Consider the following 18,336-nt stretch of genomic DNA (forward strand, 5'->3'; position numbering starts at 1 on the left):
TTTCTATCAGTTTCCAACAACAAATTAAAAAATTTCCATTGAATACTTTTTCAAATTCTTTTCCAACACAATTTTTATTAGAATGTTTGTATACAGTTCGGATTTTTAGTACCAAAGGGAATACAGCAGCTGTGATAATTTGTGAATTTACTTACACAACTGTGTGCCACTCTGCATAAAATCAGTGCCGTACTACTTTCAGTCAAGACGTTACACAGTTTAATGTCTAAAAAAATCTAACATTTTTATTCTACATTTTAGTTTCTTCATTTCATGCAAGAATGGACTCAATACTTTTTGATACCCGTTAATTCCTTGGAGCACCTTCACAGAACACTTATTTCACAAGAATAACCTTAAAATGATTCAAACCGATCCTGTCATCTGTAGCTGAAATGCTCCTCTATCTTTGCCAACTGTGCTCTACTTCACTGTAGTGAACTCTGACTGGAACGAATTCCACTGTATGTACACTAAACAATGTTGTCTTGATTCTTTGGTGTCATTTCTGAAAAGGGAGATGGTATCTCCAGCATGCTTGAAAGCAGAAATGAAAGGAGACATTTTGCTTTACCTTCCCATGACAATATGACATATCAGCAATGGCTGGGAACTGTAACATAAGTTATACAATACAAAAAAACTAACATGCCCACCAGGGATGGCCACAAAATTTGTTGGTAAAACTGATGGATTTTGCTGGAGGCAATAACAAAATCATCCTGGGGATCAAAGGGACTGGAGGAATCCATAAACCATGGTGCTTTAGATGCTCAGTCATGCATTTTTTAGCATTTTCCAATGCTATGAACATATTTCATAGATTCACAGATTAGTACTAGGATAACTGTCCTTGTGAAGTATTTTAAGCCTAGCCAATTACCCCATGTGAAAATCAAACCCTGACCCTTGTCTTGTAAGGTAAACATCTTAACCATTATTACAACCTCCTACCCAATATATGCGTCTTATCTTGTAACCCCCATCACTGGACTTCAGATGAATATTTCTATTTCATTATCAGATTCCTGAGTATACATTCTATTTCAATAATGTGGAACTGCACACAAACACTCTTGCACTGCCTTAAGCAGCACAAACCATTATTTATACAGCTGTCACAGTGCTACATTTTATCACCATATTAGACTACTGCCATAGGAAAACTAAAGCTCAGGTAACCTACACGTTTACAAAATCAAGCAAATAGTTTTAGCTTTCTTTGGCACTGGAGATTTCAAGTAATTCCATGGAATTCCATGTGTGGTGCATTTTAGAACATTTTCCAATATTTCGATGTACCCATCACCACTGAATTTATGTTAAGTATTTTAACTAGGATGCTCAGTTACTTTTATCAACAGAATAACTCTACACCTACCAATTACAGTCACTTTACTGACTGCATACAGCTTTACAACCCTCACATTATTTTGCCCGTTTTTTTTTTTTTTACTTTGATCACAGTGTTTCAATTTGTTTCATATATACACATGCATATACTAGTCCTGCCAAACCAGATCAATCACCGTCATCAAATTTCAGTAGAGGTCAGTAACGTTTGACTTCATAAACAACTAATTTTTACATGTGCACAACGCAGATGACAGACTTTGATATTGCAGTCAAGTTGAAAACAAAAAAAGGACACAGTAATGTATTTAAACTTGTTGTCGTCAGGTATATACAGAGTGCAACACACACACACACACACACACACACACACACACACACACACACACACACACACACACACACACACACACACTTGCTCACACAGTACCTATACTTAACATCAGTGTTATTAAATATTTTAAGAACTTACTGAACAACATGCATGTTACCTAAAGGGCAAGATGAATTCCTGACTAAACTCCAGAATGTAATTAATGAAAATACAGCGACTCCTTATGACAGACTTCACCCCTCGAAATTATTATTTTTTAAAACCTGTATCATCACGCAAGACATAGGCAAACATATATTATCAAAAAGGAAAACAAAACATTAACATTATTCCATTCACATACATTGTACATCACATATCTTTTCCTTCCTTTTAACTATCAGTGCAAAAGTACAGAAAATGATGAATTTCTGTCTTCCCTTAAACCTCATGCCTCCTCGAACATTATTCTGCATGTATTACTCCAATAATTTCCATTTATTTCTGTGTAAAGTGTTCCTTCCCTTTTCTAAAGACCCCTCTTCCAGTTCTTTTATCTCTTTTATAATATTCAATATTTCAAATACAGCTGGTTTAGACTTACATTTCTAGTTTCTAGTAACTGCTTCTTTGGTAGCCAATAGAATTAAACTTAATAAGGGCCTATTATGTTGAAGCAATTCAGATCCTGTGTCCCAGCTCAGATGAATCATTTCCTTAGTTAGCAGCTATTTGCTCTTCCAATATTTCTGATCAAGTACTCTATAGAGAATTTTAAAAATCTATTAACTCATTCAACTCTTAAAATCAAACAGATCTGTATTGTTTGCTTTTGTCCCTCTTCAATGGATGGGTACTCGGACCAAACTTCGTTCACTTCTAAGCTTTGGATCCAGTGTGCACCCCCCCCTACCCTTAATGCTTCCACTATGAGAAAGATACAGCAGATTGACTTTGCTCACAATATCAAGAAACAGTAATATTATTCTAATTTAAAGACCTAAAAGAAGGCAGGTAACATAAGAAAGGAAAAATTAAGAAAAGCAGATAACGTGTACACGTCATAGGTGCTTACTAGGCTAAAGACCACAAGGCCCTTTTTAAGTCTAGCTATGCATACCAAATCTCTGAAAAGTTCAGACAGCCTCGAAAAGCATAAGCATGGGGCCTGGGAAATGAACCATTTACAGGTTTCCCATGTCCATTAGAGCCACAGTTGCCAAAACGGGGCTGAATTTCTGGTTTACCATCAAATTGTCCAAGTTGCACTTGAACTGGGTTAAGGAGGAACTCTGCTTCATTCACATGGATAGGGATCCTGTTCCATAGATGGGGTAGTCTCTGGGATACATACCTATATCTCCAGCAGGCCCTATTTCCATTATTCTTTAGAACAGGTAATTCTGGTGCTGTTTGTTTTGTGGATATGCTGGAGGTCCATCAGAGTGGGGTCTGACAATGCCCTGTATGCCAGGCATAGATCTCCCCTCAAAAGCCTGTAGGAGACAGAATACAGGGAGAGAGCCTTGAGGCAGTCTGCATAAGCCATTTTACTTATGCCCTGTATAAGTTTAGTGAGGAACTTCTGTGGACGTTCCAACTGTTGAATATGCCTGGTTAGGTACATACCAAAGGTGGGACTGTACTCAATAATAGGTCTGATGAATGCCAAATACAGTGGGACAATGACCTCCTTGAACTTGGATGTCATACCCTTGTTTATAACAACAGCAAATAAAAGATAGAGTCCAAACTTGGCCAACAAAGAATAATAATTTAATGGTAAAAGGTTAGCGCTTTCGGGTGAATACCCTTCCTCAGACAGCATATACAAGCTCTAAAGCAGTTTATATGCATTTGTAAAATCATTAAAACAATTAACATTTACATTTAACCAGCCTTTTTTTTCAAGCCTGGTTTTAAAGGAACACACAGTTAAGTCCTGGTGCTGCATCATCAGCTAAATTTAAAATCCATTTAAGCTCTGCATGCTCAGTTGTATTTACAATATCGCCCCCCCCCCTACCTTTTTCCCTTATGTATTATTTCCATTACCAAAAAAGAAAAACTATGATCTGGAAAATATTTAATATGTTGATACAACGCATTACTTTCATCTTTAAGTCAGACAAATGGTTTAAAATTCTGGTTTTCAATTTACAATTAGTTTTCATCACATAAAAACTTGGGCACAGTCTACACTGTGCAAGATAGATCACATTTTCAGTATGACAATCTACATAAAGTTCAAAATTGTACTTCCTATTAGTAACCGGATGTATAAAATAACCTGAATTATTCAAAAATGTACATGCCTTACAACGTCTGCAAGGACACGTCCCTATCTTCAAACACTTTTTACTTGCCTGCTTTTGTTCTTGTTCATGACATAAATCTTTTAAATTGCTGTTAAGTCTACATGCAAACTTGGGTACTTTGTATATACTATCTCTAAGACCTTCATCACTTGTAAGAATCTTCCAGTTTTGTTTAATAATGTTACTTTATATATATTACTACTAAACCTTAGTGTCACTCTGGGTTTATTGTCACACTGATGGGAAAAATTAATCTTTATCATTTAGTGAATTATTTGAAAATCAGGGTCTCGCTCTATCATGCCTTTTTAAAGTTATATCTTGCCTACCTTTGTCCATCATTTGTTCATTATAACCTTTATCCAACAAATGTGTTAAATTATCTATTTCTACATTGAAGACATCATCATTAGTGAATAAGCGTGAGACCCTGTAACACTGGCCCTTCACTATATTACGAAAGGTATACTGAGGATGCATACTATGAGCATTTAGATAGTGATTTTTCCAACAGTCCTTTTCTATATAAGGTGGTGTCCAAACTGCCTTGCTTATTCTTAGAAACAGTTACATCTAAAAATGCTATTTTATCTTCACTAAGGTTAAGGGAAAACCTTAAAAAAATCAGTAGTACTCTCTATATAACTAACAAATTCCTGTAGGGTACTTGCATCATGGGCTCACAACAAAAAATATCATCCACGAATCTGGCATAGAACATTATCCATTTATTCCATAGCTGTTCATCAAAAATGTATTTCTACTCCCAATATGCTAATACAAGATTCCCATATGAATTTGCGCATGGTGTGCCCATGGCAATGCCTTGATTTTGCTTATAGTAACTGCCATTACAAATAAAAACATTATTTTCCAACACCAGTTTTAATACTTCTAAAATCAAACATTTAGTCCTCTCATCATATAATGCCATGATATTCATAATTTCTTCAATAGCTTTAATACCAAAGTCAGTACTAATAACTGTAAAAAAAGAAGTTATATACTCACCATAACGTTCCATCTGAGTAGTTATACTTCATTTTTCTGCAACCTGTGGGTATTCGGATCCATATCGGATCCGAGCCGGAATCGTTTTTTCTAGCATCGGCTGCAAGCTCCGAGCTCCTCCCCCTACCCATAATGCACTACCATCTCCTACCTTCCCTCAGATCGAGTTTGCTGCAACTAAATACATTAGCAACTCAGCCCAATGAACCAAACCTGAATATTGACAGGACAAGGTCTGGGGGAAGGGAGGGAGGGAAGGTTGCAGAAAAATGAAGTATAACTACTCAGATGGAACGTTATGGTGAGTACATAACTTCTTTATCTGAAGTAGTTAACTTCATTTTATCTGCAACCTGTGGGACAGAGTCCCCAACTACTCCAGTCCTTGGAGGCCCTTATGGAAGGATATTCCTGAGCACCACAGAGCCAAAGGATGCTCTACCTCTAGAAATCAGGTCTAATTTATAATGGGATGGGAAATGAAGGCATGTGAATTGGCCCAAGTTGCTGTGACACAAATGTCGTCCAAAGAAACCCTAGACTAAAAGGCAGCAGAAGTCGCCATGGACCTGGTAGAGTGAGCTTTAACAATACCAGGAGGAGATAAACCTTTTGCTTTGTAGACGTGAAATGCAGAGTGTGATCCATCTGGCCAAAGAAACCTTAGAAATAGCTTTTCCCAAAAAGGATTTGGAAAAGGAAACTAACAACTGGTCAGACTTACAGAATGAGTTTGTTCTATGAAGACAGAAGCAAAGTTGTCTATGAACATCTAACAAATGAAGTTTGTATTCACCCTTGTTTTGGAAATTAGGAAAGAAAACAGACAGATTAATGGACTGGTTTATGTTTGCTTCAGATGCCACTTTAGGTAAGAAAGAAGGATTAGTACGGAGAGAGACCCTATCGTTATGGAAGACCAAATAAGGAGGCACGGCAGACAGAGCTTGAAGCTCAGAAACCCTCCTAGCAGATGTAATGGTGACTAGGAAAACTGTCTTCCAGGATAAAAATTTTAAATCCACCAATGCTGCAGGTTCGAATGGAGGAGCCACCAATGCCTGTAGGACAAACGTAAGGTCCCAAGGGGGCACAGACTCCTTGACAGGAGGGCGCAAAAGAAAAGTGCCTTTAAGAAAAGCCTTACACAGCCTAGAAGAGGCTAAGGCTATGCTGTCTTCACCAACATGAAAATTAGAAATGGCTGTCAATTGTACTTTCACTGTGGAGGAGCTAGCTCCTTGCTGAAAAATACCAGGCAAGAAATCCAACACCGCTGGAACAAGGGCTGTAAGGGGATCTAGGTTTCTCTGTGAAGCCCAAATGGAAAAACGCTTCCATTTACTGCGATAAAGTTTCCTAGTGGAATCTTTAAGAGAAGCCACCAGTATGGATTTTATCGGGGATGAAAGACCGGGAGTCCTGGCGATCAACGGAACTGGAGCAACCAAGCTGTCAGCTTGAGGCTGCCCTGGTCGGGCGGTTCAACACCCGAAGGATGGGAGATTAGATCCGGGCAGGGATCCAGAACCCACAGAGGAGCTAAGAGATGAGACCAAAGGAATGGGAACCAAACCTGACGAGGCCAGAACAGGACAATGAGGATAACTTTGCACCGCAGTCAGCAACCTTTCTGAAGAAACTTTGGAATAAGTGGCAATACAGAAGCCCAGGGGGCCAAGCATGGACTAGAGCGTCTCTGGGGGGTTCTCCTGGTGAGGGAATCAGAGCGAAGATCTCGCTGCACTTCACATTGGAAGGAGATGCAAAGAGTTTGCAGCAAGGCTGATCCCATGCAAGGAATATCTCCTCTGCTGACTGTTTCAGAGACCACTCGTACAGCATCAGAATAGCCCGACTCAAGTCTGTCCGCTAGAATGTTGGAGCGCCCCGGGATGTGCATTGCTATCAGAAACTGACCAGTGGAAATCACCCACTCTCATGGCCTTGCAACACAGGGAGTAGGATCTGGTTCCCCCCTGCTTGTTGATATGCCAGACAACAGACATGTTGTCTGACTGAATTGCAATCAATCCGAGGGGGAGGACAGTGTGAAAGGCTTCCAACGCTAAAAGCACTGACCTCATCTCTAGAAAATTTATATGCAACTTGGTCTCTGACTGGGACCACGTGCCTTCCCGAACAGTGCCCCCCCCACCAGAGTTGGGAGGCGTCCGTGGTCACTGTGGCTTGGACTGGAGATGACGCGAAGTGGCATCCTTCTATAATCTCCAGTGAATTTAACCACCAAAGAAGGGACGTCCTGCAGACATGACTGATCCTGATCAGAAATTCCATGGGCAGGTCTAGCCAAACCATTGAACAGCCATAGTCCATTGAAGAACCCGCATATGAAGGTGCGCACAAGGGAGAATCTATACAGAGGCAGCCATGGAGCCCAGTGCCCGGAGAACCTCACTCGCCTTTGGAGACTTGAAGTTCACTATTTGAGCTATGTGGCACCTGAGGTGTAAGATCCTGTCTGGAGTTAAGAATACTTTCATCTGAAAAGTGTCTAGCCGTGCCCCAACGAAGTCTAAAACTTGTACTTGTTGCAACTGGGATTTTTGAACATTGACTGTAATCCCCAACAGATCTGGCAAAGTAGTCTCGGATCAGACAAAGCAGACGCTTGTTGGATGCAGCAAAGAGCCAGTCATCTAGGTAAGGAAATACCTGAATACCCTGAAGCCTCAGGTGAGCCGCTACAACTGCCATTACCTTGGTGAACACCCTGGGGGCTGTGTTGAGACCGAAGTGTAGGGCTCTGAACTGAAAGTGACTGGCTCCCAGCCGAAAGCGGAGAAACCTCCTGGAGCTTCTGTGGATCTTGATGTGGTAGTAATCATCCTGGAGGTCTAACGAGCACATCCAGTCGCACTCTCGGAGATAAGGTAGAATGGACTGTAGGGTGACCATCCGGAACTTTTGTTTGGTGACAGGTTCAAAATTGACAGGTCTAGAATGGGCCTGAGGTCCCCCATCTTTACTGGCACTAAAAAGAACCTTGAGTAGACGCTTGATCCAGAGTGGTCGGGGGGGGGGGTCTGTTCGATGGCTCATTTGAGAAGCAGCTTTGAAACCTCTAGAGCTGCGGCCTCCCTGTGAGCGGGTGGAACATCCGGGAGGTGTTTTGGAACATTTGGAGGGGCAACAAATAGGATAGTGTAACCTCTAGATATAATCTGTAACACCCAGTGATCTGTCGTTATGGACTCCCACGGCACTGGGTGTAAGGACAACCTCCCCTCGACTGCCTCCAGAGTAGAACAACTGGGCAACCCCTGAGGGCTGCTGAGGGGGTCTATCAGAAAAAGGTTCCCTAGACCCAAAATTCCTGGGACCCCCTCTAACTTTCTACCTCTGGGCCGGCGTTGTTGATCCTGTCCCCTTCTGCCTCTGGGGGAATAGTTGTCCTAAGAATCCCAGGAAAACTGAGATTTTCGGAACCACATCTTCTTTTGCCCTCTTTGATTCCTAGAGAAGGACCGCTGAGGGTTAGAGAAGCGTATCACGACGGCAAAGTCTTCCCGTCTTTTTGCGCTCTGGATAAGCGTGTCACGTACTGTCTTCCTGAAAAGTGAAGAACCGTCGTAGGGAGCATTAATAAAGGACACCTTGAAAGGGTCCAGGAACTGACACAACCTGAGCCAGGCATGACACCTCATGGCTATGCCTGTCCCGGCCGCCCTAGCTGCTTCTTCCGTGGCATGGGAAAGAACCTGCATAGATGTGTTTGATACTGACTTCAGAGCCGAAATTTTCACAGAGAACAGCTGTTTGTCCTGCGATGATAAGACTCTGGGGGCGACTCAGCGAATTCCAATACAAGGTCTCGCTGAAGCCGGATCACATGTGCCAAACAGTTCAGCGCACGGATTGAAAAGGTCGCTGAGGAATAAACGTGCTTCCCAAACCTATCCACCAACCTGGACTCCTTGTCTAGGGAGTGGACTGAGCAACTCTCTTGCACTAGTTACAAGCTCCTCTTGACCAAGGTTGTCTGTCAGTAGGGGGAGATAAAATCTTGTCAGGGCATTTGGGGATGGGCTCTATGATGTCAGGCTCCTTCCATGCCCGCGTGTTGATAAGGTCCACCAAGGGGTCCGCTGCCGGAGACACCCAGGAAGTAGATGGGCCCATGCCAAAGGCCTCCAGGAACACTGACTCATCCACAGAAGGTTTTGGGGCTGACCGACCTCCCCTCTGGAAGAGGATCTCTACGATGTCTCTGAAGGAGACGCCTTCGGGAGGTGACTTGGAGGAACCTTCTCCTTCCTCTAAGCCAGTGTCCGTAGTGAGGGACTCGTGGGGTGTCCAAGTGCCTCCTTTTGCACTTGCGCTTATGGTGGCCCTCTTCAGTGGGACTCTCTGAAGAGGACTCATGAGCTGCAGGGGGTTCCTCAGGAGGAATAACATGGGGATCCTCTGGTACGGCTGTCCCTGAGACAGGATTGAAGGGAGTCATTGCCAAATCCAGAGGGGTCTGGGTGGAATCCGAGGGGATAGGCTGGGATCTCAATCCCTGGGAGAGAACCCTCTCCACCACTTCGAAGGCCAAAGGAGAATGTACCTCCTTGGCACCCAGCAAGTAAGGCCCCCCTCCCCAGATCCAAAGCAGGTTCTGGAGCCGAAGCAAGGGTAGCCTGAGGTCCGAGGAAATGGGTCGGATCGGAAAGAGGCGGAGCCGAGGAATCCATTCCCTCGGGTCCGACTCCCTGTCCGCAGCTCAGAGTCACTCGGCTCTGAACTAGTCGGATCCAAGGAGCTCAAGATAACAGTCAGAGTCGAGGTTGGGGGGAACCGTCATCGCCGAGCTACCAGCTCCAAAAAATCTCGGATCCAAGAGCCCCGAAGCCAACTCACGGATCGGGGAAGGTGAGATGGGGTGGAAAAAAGGCATGGAGGTCCACCCTCCAGAGGGAGAGGGGTCTGGCAAGACTCCCATCTGTATTTGGGTCTGAATGAATCTCCACATTATCCTGTCCATGTCTAAGTCTGATCAGCTCTGAGTCTATCGCGAAGAAGCCACTGACTCAGATCTGGCTGGTCTGCATCCTGAGGGCGAGGAAGGCCTTGGATCCGAAGGTTCTAGCGGCTCCGGTGAAAAATGAGGAGACCGAAGACGTGGAGAAACTGGCCTCATGGACTTAGAAGGGGGACTAAGGAAGAGCTCCCTGTCCGGGGATCTCTTGCAAGGTCTATCCCTTTTCTTGTCTCTGTCCTCCTTGCGCCTTTCTCTGTCCTTGTCTTTGCCTGCTACACTGACAGTAGCTTTTTCCTTGCCTGACCCAGCAACAGAAAAAATGGGAGTTTGAGTCCCTGTCTGGGTGAGAGGTTGAGTAATGGGTACCGAGGCCGTGGCAGACTCCAGCACAGATGCAGGGAGAAGGCCCTTGGCTACCAATTTGGTCTTACGACCCCTGAGGGCTCTAGGGTTGAACCCAGCGCAGATTGCACATTGCGTTGACAAATGGGACACTGCCAAACAAATAACACACAGAGTGTGACCATCAGCCGGTGAGAGCTTATGGTCACACTCTGTGTATTTCTTAAACACTGATTTTGGCTGATCAGCCATGGTCCTGCACCAAACACCACTCCCTACAAGATCACCACACACAAAACACACGTAGGGGAAGGGCAGGCCTAACAACTACTCTACAGAGTTTTACAACAAAAACTTTTTTTTTTTTTTTTTAAACTAGCCAACGAACAAGCGATATACTAATGGGGGAGGAAGAGAAACAACTAACTCAGACACACTAAAGACAAAGGATTTTTAAACTTACTATCCCTGAGCTCAGAGTGAATGAGACCACGATGCTCACTACTGGCGAGGCAAACGAGATCTGAGGGAAGGTAGGAGATAGTAGTGCATTATGGGTAGGGGAAGGAGCTCGGAGCTTGGAGCAAATGCTAGAAAAAAAGTTGCCGGCTCGTATCCGATATGGATCCGAATACCCACAGGTTGCAGATAAAATTAAGTTAACTACTTCAGATCAGATTTTTTAAATCTAATGTGACTAATATTTTATCAATAGAAGTTAAATCAAGGCTTGTCTCATACAGTCTGGACAAAAAATGTGCAGAATCTTTAAGAATATAAGGACACAAATCAAGTAAAGGTTTTAACTTCGTCTTTACCCACATGGAAAGATGTTCTGCGATCCATCCTCTACCTGAGACTATGGGCCGCAGTGGTAGTGGTATTAGATTATGAATTTTCGGTAGCGCTTTAAATAGCGGTACTACTGGATGTTCCACATAAAAAAATTCAAAAAGTTCCTAATCTAAAATATTATCTTCCTTTAAAGGTTTGAGTCTATTAAATGCTCCTTTAATAATGCGTTTAATCATCAGGGGGGATATCATAGAATATGTCTTTTGATCATTCAACAAATTTAGCAACAAACTAGTATAAACCTCTAAATCCATTTCTACTATCCCTCCCCCTATATCGGCTGGTTTTATCTCCAGTCTATCATCCAGGGGTAGAGGTGAAGTTAAAACCTTTACGTGAAAGCGACCGGTGGAGATCGCCCATTCCCACACTCTCATGGCCTCGCAACAAAGGGGATAAGATCTGGTCTTCCCCGTTTGTTGATATACCAGACTACTGCCATGCTGTTTGAATGAATGGCAATTGTCCCCAGCTAAAGAAAGGCATGAAGAGCCTGCAACACTAGAAGGACCGCCCTCATCTCTAGGATGCTGATATGCAAGCTGTTCTCTAACGGGGACCGCAGGACTTGGACTGTCCTGCCCGAACAATGACCCCCCCCCACCCGAGTTGGCAGGCATCCGTGGTCACTGTGGTTTGGGCCGGGGCTTGAACAAAGGATCGTCCCTCCAAAATGTCCGGAGAGCTCATCCATCATATGAGGGACGACCGACACACTTGACTCAGGTGGATAGGATAGGTTAGTGGTAAATCCAACAGGGACCAATGAACCGCTAGAGTCCATTGAAGAATCTGCATGTGTAGCCAAGCACATGGAAGGAGAGTTATGGTCGCCGCCATTAAGCCTAGGGCCCTCAACACTGATTCCGTTGTCGGGAGGTGAGAAAGTACAGTTGTGTACACTTACCATAAATGTAGATGTTCGAGTGTATTCACTGTTGCAGTCATTACATTTGGACTATCTGCTTGCAGGTAGCCCTCAGCCAGCCTGACTATCAAAGTCTTGGGTTCTGCGTCGGTTGCTCTCTCTTCTTCCATGACATCAGGCAGTCAGGGGTATAAAGCATGCAGCCGACGCCATTACATCAGTTTTTCTTGCCCCAGATGTCAGGTGCCCCCATAATGGGAAGCAATTATATACAAGGTTACACCTCCAACAAAATGCAAATACACCAGAAATCTTAAATGCAGTAAAAAAAGAAGATAGGTATAGCCAACAGAAGTCAGGGGGATGGAGGGAAGGTAATAAGGACTGCAACAGTGAATACACTCGAACATCTACATTTATGGTAAGTGTACATAACTGTACTATGTTCTTCGTGCTTCACTGTTGCAGTCATTACATTTGGGTAGATTCCCAAATCTAAGGAAGGGAGGATGCAATTAGAGAGAATTAGGAGCAGCTATTAGGCCCAGCAAGACTGTAGTGGCAAAACCAGCTCTGGATTTAGAAAAAAATAGGCAAGTGGTAATGCTTGGTGAAGGTATGAACAGAACTCCAGGTAGCAGCTTCTAGGATGTCCCTGGTATGAACACCTCTGAGAAAGGATGTTGAGGTAGATGCAGCCTTGGTGGAATGTGATCTCATTCCTTGTGGAGTAGGTTTTCCATGGTGCTTATAGCATAAATGAATGCAATGGCCTATCCACTTTGAAATAGTTTGCTTTGAAATGGCCTTTCCCTCTGCCCCTGCAGCAAAGGCAACTAGCAGCTGTTCAGTTTTCCTGAGGCGCTTAGTCCTGTCCAAATAAAATCTAAGTTGTCTGTGCACAACCAAAGAGTGCAGTATTCATTCTCCTTTGTTCTGTGGATTAGAAAAGAAGGTTAGCAAATGAATGGACTGATTAAGGGCCACACTGGATACCACCTTAGGCATAAAGGAAGGATTGGTCCTGAGGGACACCCTGTCTGCATGGAAGATGATGAAGGGCTCCACTACCATGAGTGCCTGTAATTCAGACACTCTTCTTGCTGAAGTGATGGCTAGAAGGAAGGTGTTTTTCAAGAAAGGTATTTAACTCTGCAGTTGCAGCTGTTTCAAAAGGAGGTAGAGTGAGCTTTTCCAATACAAAGTTAAGGTCCCAGGCTGGAGTAGGGGCTCTCCTGGGTGGTCTTAAATTATTGCCCCCTCTGAGGAATTGCTTCAGCAGTGGGTGAGAGAAGAGGGGTGGCTCCGTATTATAATATGCTGAAATGGCTGAGGCATGAATTTTAATAGAAGAGACTAAAAGGCCCTTGTGAAGCATCTCTGTTAACTATTAAAGAATAAGCTGTAAGCTGGGCACTGTTGTGCCCATCCAGAGTTTGGCTCCAGGAACAGTATCTTTTCCACTTTTCAACATAGGATTTTCTAGTACTAGGCCTCCTAGCCTCCAGAATGACATCCAGCACTTGCTTACTGAGGGATGGTATTGGAGAGCTCAGGTAATTAGCCAGGCTGCAAGGTTCAGGGTTTGAAGCTGGGAATGCAGAATTTGGTCCGCCTGCTGGGACAGTAGGGAAGGGGTCTGAGGCAGGTGCCATGGTTCCAGCAGTGACATAACTGTGCAAGAGGGGATACCAGTGTTGGCGTGGCCAGTCTGGTGCAATGAGTATTGTCCTTGGTTTGTCCTGTTTGATCTTCAGTAGAACTTTAGAGAGGACAGGCAGAGGGGGAAAGGCATAAAATGAGAGACTTTCCCAGGTGAAGGACAGGGCATCCACTTTCCAAGCTTGTCTGTGGGGATTCCTTGTGCAGAATTTGTCCAACTGGTAGTTCTGAGGGGAGGCAAACATATCTCTGGGCTCCCCCATTTGTTTCTCAACATGTTGAATATCTTTGGTTTCAGTTTCCACTCGTGTGGGTCCATGAGATTTCTGCTTAGGTCTGCCAGTGAATTTAGCTTACCTGGCAGGAATTGAGCTTGCAGGTGCACTTGGTAGCTCAAGGCTGTGTTCCACAGAGCCATGGCTAGTCTGCAGAGAGGGTATGAGTGGGTTCCCCCCTGCTTGTTTATGTACCACATAACAGTGGTGTTGTCTGTCTTTACCAATAATTGTCCTGGAAGAACGTGGTCGTTGAAGGCTGTCAGAGCATTCTGTACAGCTAACATTTCTTTTTGATTGATATGCAAGTGCATTTGACTCGGGTTCCATTTGCCCTGAATGCACTGCCCTGCCAAGTGAGCCCCCCATGCATAGTCAGATTAGTCTGTTAGGGTTTGGATGGCAGGGGGTAGAGTGAATGGCAGTCCCTTGTTGTGGCAGCAGGCCTCTGCCCACCAAAGGAACTCTGTCTTTATACAAGGAATGATAGGAATCATTGATTCCAGGTACTGAGAATGTTGACACCATAGGCATTTTAGATACCATTGTAGTTTCCTCCTATGCAGTCTTGCATATGGAATTAGTAGAATGCAAGAGGCCATGAACCCCAGGGCTTGCAGTATTTTCCTTGCAGATATCTGGGTCTTTGTGACCAGTAGTGTGAAGTAGGCTGCCAAATAAACTTGTTTCTCTGGCGTGAGGTAGGCCATCTGGGAAGTTGTGTTCAAGCTTGCTCCCAAGAATACAATTTGTTGGCAGGGTACTAAGTGAGATTTCTTTTCATTCATGGTGTACCCCAATGAGGTTAGTGGTTTCTTTACAAATGCCAAATGATTTACTAGTATGTCCTGGCTTTTGGCCTGAATTAGACAATCGTCCAGGTATGGGTATATTTGAATATTTATTTGCCTGCAGAATGCAATGACTGGAGCTAGGCATTTTGTGAATACCCTGGGCGCAGTAGATAAGCCAAATGGCAGTGCAGAGAACTGATTGTGCATGCAGCCTGCTCTGAAGCGTAGGTATTTTCTGCAAGACTCCCTTATTGGGATGTGCAGGTAAGCTTCCTTTAAGTCCAATGTTGCCAACCAGGCATTTTTGCCTAGCATGGGAAGCAGCTGATTAAGGGTTAGCATTTTGAATTTTGGTATTACCAAAAAAGTGTTTAGAATAGACAGGTCCAGGATAGGACGCCAGGAGTGGTCTTTTCTGGGTACCAGGAAAAGTCTTGAATAAAAACCTTTTTCCCATTCCTCTTCTGGGACAGGTTGAATAGCCCTGATACTTAGAAGGGAGAATCTGCTGTTGAGCCTCTGCCCACTGATTTGGGGGTAAATCTGGCCAACCATTTGGGGTTGGGTAAGGTGTGGAAGTGAAGTCTGTATCCTTGGGGAAACCATATTTAAAACCCATTTGTCTTTGGTAATGAGTTCCCAGTTTTTTGAATGCAGGGCTTGGAATTTTTGGAAGATTTGAATGCAGTTGAGCAGGGCTTGGAAGATTTAAGGTGGTCATTGTGACAGTTTACCATAGGGGGGTGTCTTACTACTTCCAACTTTGGAAGTGGGAGCCTCCCACTGCTTAGGCCTGTGAGTGCCTTGAGACTGTAGCCTGGGTGGTCTGCTGTTCATGGGTTTGGACTGAAGGCCTGGAAGAGACAGGAAAGGACCAATTCTTAAAAGGCCAATGCCTACTAAATCTGGGAGGTTGTACTTGCAGGAAATCTTTAACAGTCTGCATAGATTTAGCTTTTTCCTCCATCTTTTTAAGTACCTCTTCTGCTTCGTTGCCAAACAGGTGGTCTTGGTTTAAGGGCACATCCAGTAATTTAGCTTTAACATGATTTGGCAAAGTTTGCTCCTTAAGCCAAGCATGCCTTCTAAGAACAGACCCAGTGACAGCAGCTCTACAAGATGCCTCTAAGGAGTTAAAACCACATTGCAAAGTATGTTTACCAACTTGTTCAGAAGAATGCATTAAATCCTGTAATTCTTTATTTTCAGCACAGTCCGGAATCAACATAATTTTCTGTTTAAGTAATCCAATAATACGCTGCTGATACTTTAACATATGAAACTGGCAGTTTAAGGCCCTAATGGCCAAAGTAGCAGAAGTGTAAACCTTCTTACCCCATCTGTCCAAGGCCCTATAATCTCTATCAGAGGGCGTAGGATTTTTGGCAGTACTATCCTTAACGCCTTTGGGTCCCTGTGAAATGGTCTCTGGGTCCGAAGTAGGGTTCTTAAAGAGGAACTTGTGAGAGTCAGGTACTCTGCAATACCTGTCAGGTTTCCTGGGAGCCGGAGGTAAAGTGTCTGGGGCCAGGCTAGACTCCAAGAAGGCATCATCTACAATGTACAGTACAGGAAGGATCACTAAAGGCCTGTGTTGAGGTAGGAGTAAGAATTCCCTAAGCCTCTTTTTGGAGTCAGAGTAATCCTAGCTTTCCCAGTGGAAATGCTCCCTAAGTGTGTGCAAAGTTTCACCAAAAGAGAAATAGTCTAGAGGGGAAGCAGAGAGAACGGAGACCCCTGCATCTGAATCCTCATAGGTAGATAAGGGCAAGTCCTGGTCATCAGAAGAAACGGTCATTTCAGAATCCTAATCAGAAAAATCAGAAGGAAAATCAGTTCTAGGTCTCTTGGAGGGGGAAGGGTGGCTTCCCCTAATTAGAGTAATGAGGTCTTCAGCCATTCTTATCATTTGATTTTTAGGCATATGGGTCTGACCATGCGTTTTGGACGTCTGTTTTCTAGGCGTGGATCGTGTTTTAGGCCTTGAAGAAGATGGCATCGGTTTGATATGCAAGTTAGTAGGCCTGAATACACCCTCAGAAGCCGGTGCCTGCACAGCAGCTCCGGACCCATCCATGGTTGAGACATCCGCAGGTTCCATAGTCGAAGAAGCATCTTGCAGCATACCAGACTCCGAATGGGTCTCAGTAGAGGCCTGCGAATCTGAAGTAGCGGGTATCAGGGGCTACGAAAGCGTCTCACTGAGTACCAGTGAACTGGCGACTAGCTTAACAGAAGCGTCATCGGCAGCTTTAGACCTATGCGATCTGTCTCTGTCTTTATCTTTACGTTTTTTCAGAATGTCGGTAGTTGGATGGCTTACCGAAGCCATTTCTGGATAATTAAACTGAGTACCAAAATAGTTTGAAGCGAAAATGAATAGACGACGAATAGTTCAAGGATTTAATAAGGCAGAAAACCAACAGCGAGGGACGTCGTGGACTGGGCCTAAGTAAGGAATGCAGTTGTTGTTGTGTCTTTTGGCTTTCCCCAGTTAGGGGTCACCACAGCAGAACTCCGGTCCGCTAATGATTGGCAGTAGATTTTTACGTGCCGAGTTGCCAGCCCTGATGCACAACCTTCAATGAAGGTACACCCACTCACGTATATCTCCACACAGAAGATGCTCTAGCTGAGAATCGAACAGGACAACATCTTACTGTGAGGCGACAATGCTACCGCAGCACCACCACCGCAGATTTAAGTAAGGAATGCAGTATGAATGAAAATCTTTATGAGGTATTTGCTTTCCACAAGTAAAACAATTGTTAACTTTCCTGACATCAGTTTGGAGCAAGAAAAAGGATCCCCAACGGGGTGCTTAGCTTTTTTGAAGACTTCGGTTCCGAAACTCGAAAAAGAAAATTTCAGGAGTTGGCTGACCGGCACTTGCAAACTGCTTCTGCTTCGGGCACCGCACGGCAAGAAAGACTGATGTAATGGCATTGGCTGCATGCTTTATACCCCTGACTACCTGACATGGAAGAAGAGAAAGCAACCGATGCAGGACCGAAGACTTTGATAGTCAGGCCGGCTGAGGGCTACCTGCAAGCAGACAGCCCAAATATGATGACTGCAACAGTGAAACACGAAGAACATCGCTAAATTAGGGAGACATGCATCCTGTGGTTGCGAACTCTCTCTCCGAGGTCAGGAACACATTGCACTCTAGTGTCTATCCTGGCACCAATGTAATCTATCACCTGTACAGGCTCTAGTAGAGACTTGACTGTGTTAATTGTGATACCCAAACTCAGGGCAAGTGCCAGAAAGTAATCCCTAGTTTGGGAAAGTAGGCACCTGGTGGGAGCAGTGAGGAGCCAATCGTCCAGGTACGGACAGACATGAATCCCCTGAAGCCTCACATGAGCCACTACAACCACCATCACTTTGGTAAACACCCTGGGGGCTGTGGTGAGACCAAAGGGTAGGGCTTGAAATTGATAATGATTGTACCCTAACTGGAAGTGGAGGACCCTTCTGGAGCTTCTGTGCATTTTTATGTGATAGTAAGCATCCTGGAGATCTAACGTCCAGTCGCTCTCTTACAGGTATGGC

At 44.2% G+C, this 18,336-nt stretch overlaps 1 protein-coding gene across 1 annotated transcript in view; it reads right to left on the minus strand.

The window, feature by feature from the left end:
- R3HDM2 (R3H domain containing 2) overlaps positions 1-18,336 on the minus strand; it is a 2,908,810-nt gene that overhangs the window by 712,927 nt on the left and 2,177,547 nt on the right. The window lies entirely within an intron of this gene.

The sequence above is a fragment of the Protopterus annectens genome, chromosome 9.part0, assembly GCF_019279795.1.
Source record: "Protopterus annectens isolate FY-2018-M chromosome 9.part0, PAN1.0, whole genome shotgun sequence".
Lineage (NCBI taxonomy): Eukaryota > Metazoa > Chordata > Ceratodontiformes > Protopteridae > Protopterus > Protopterus annectens.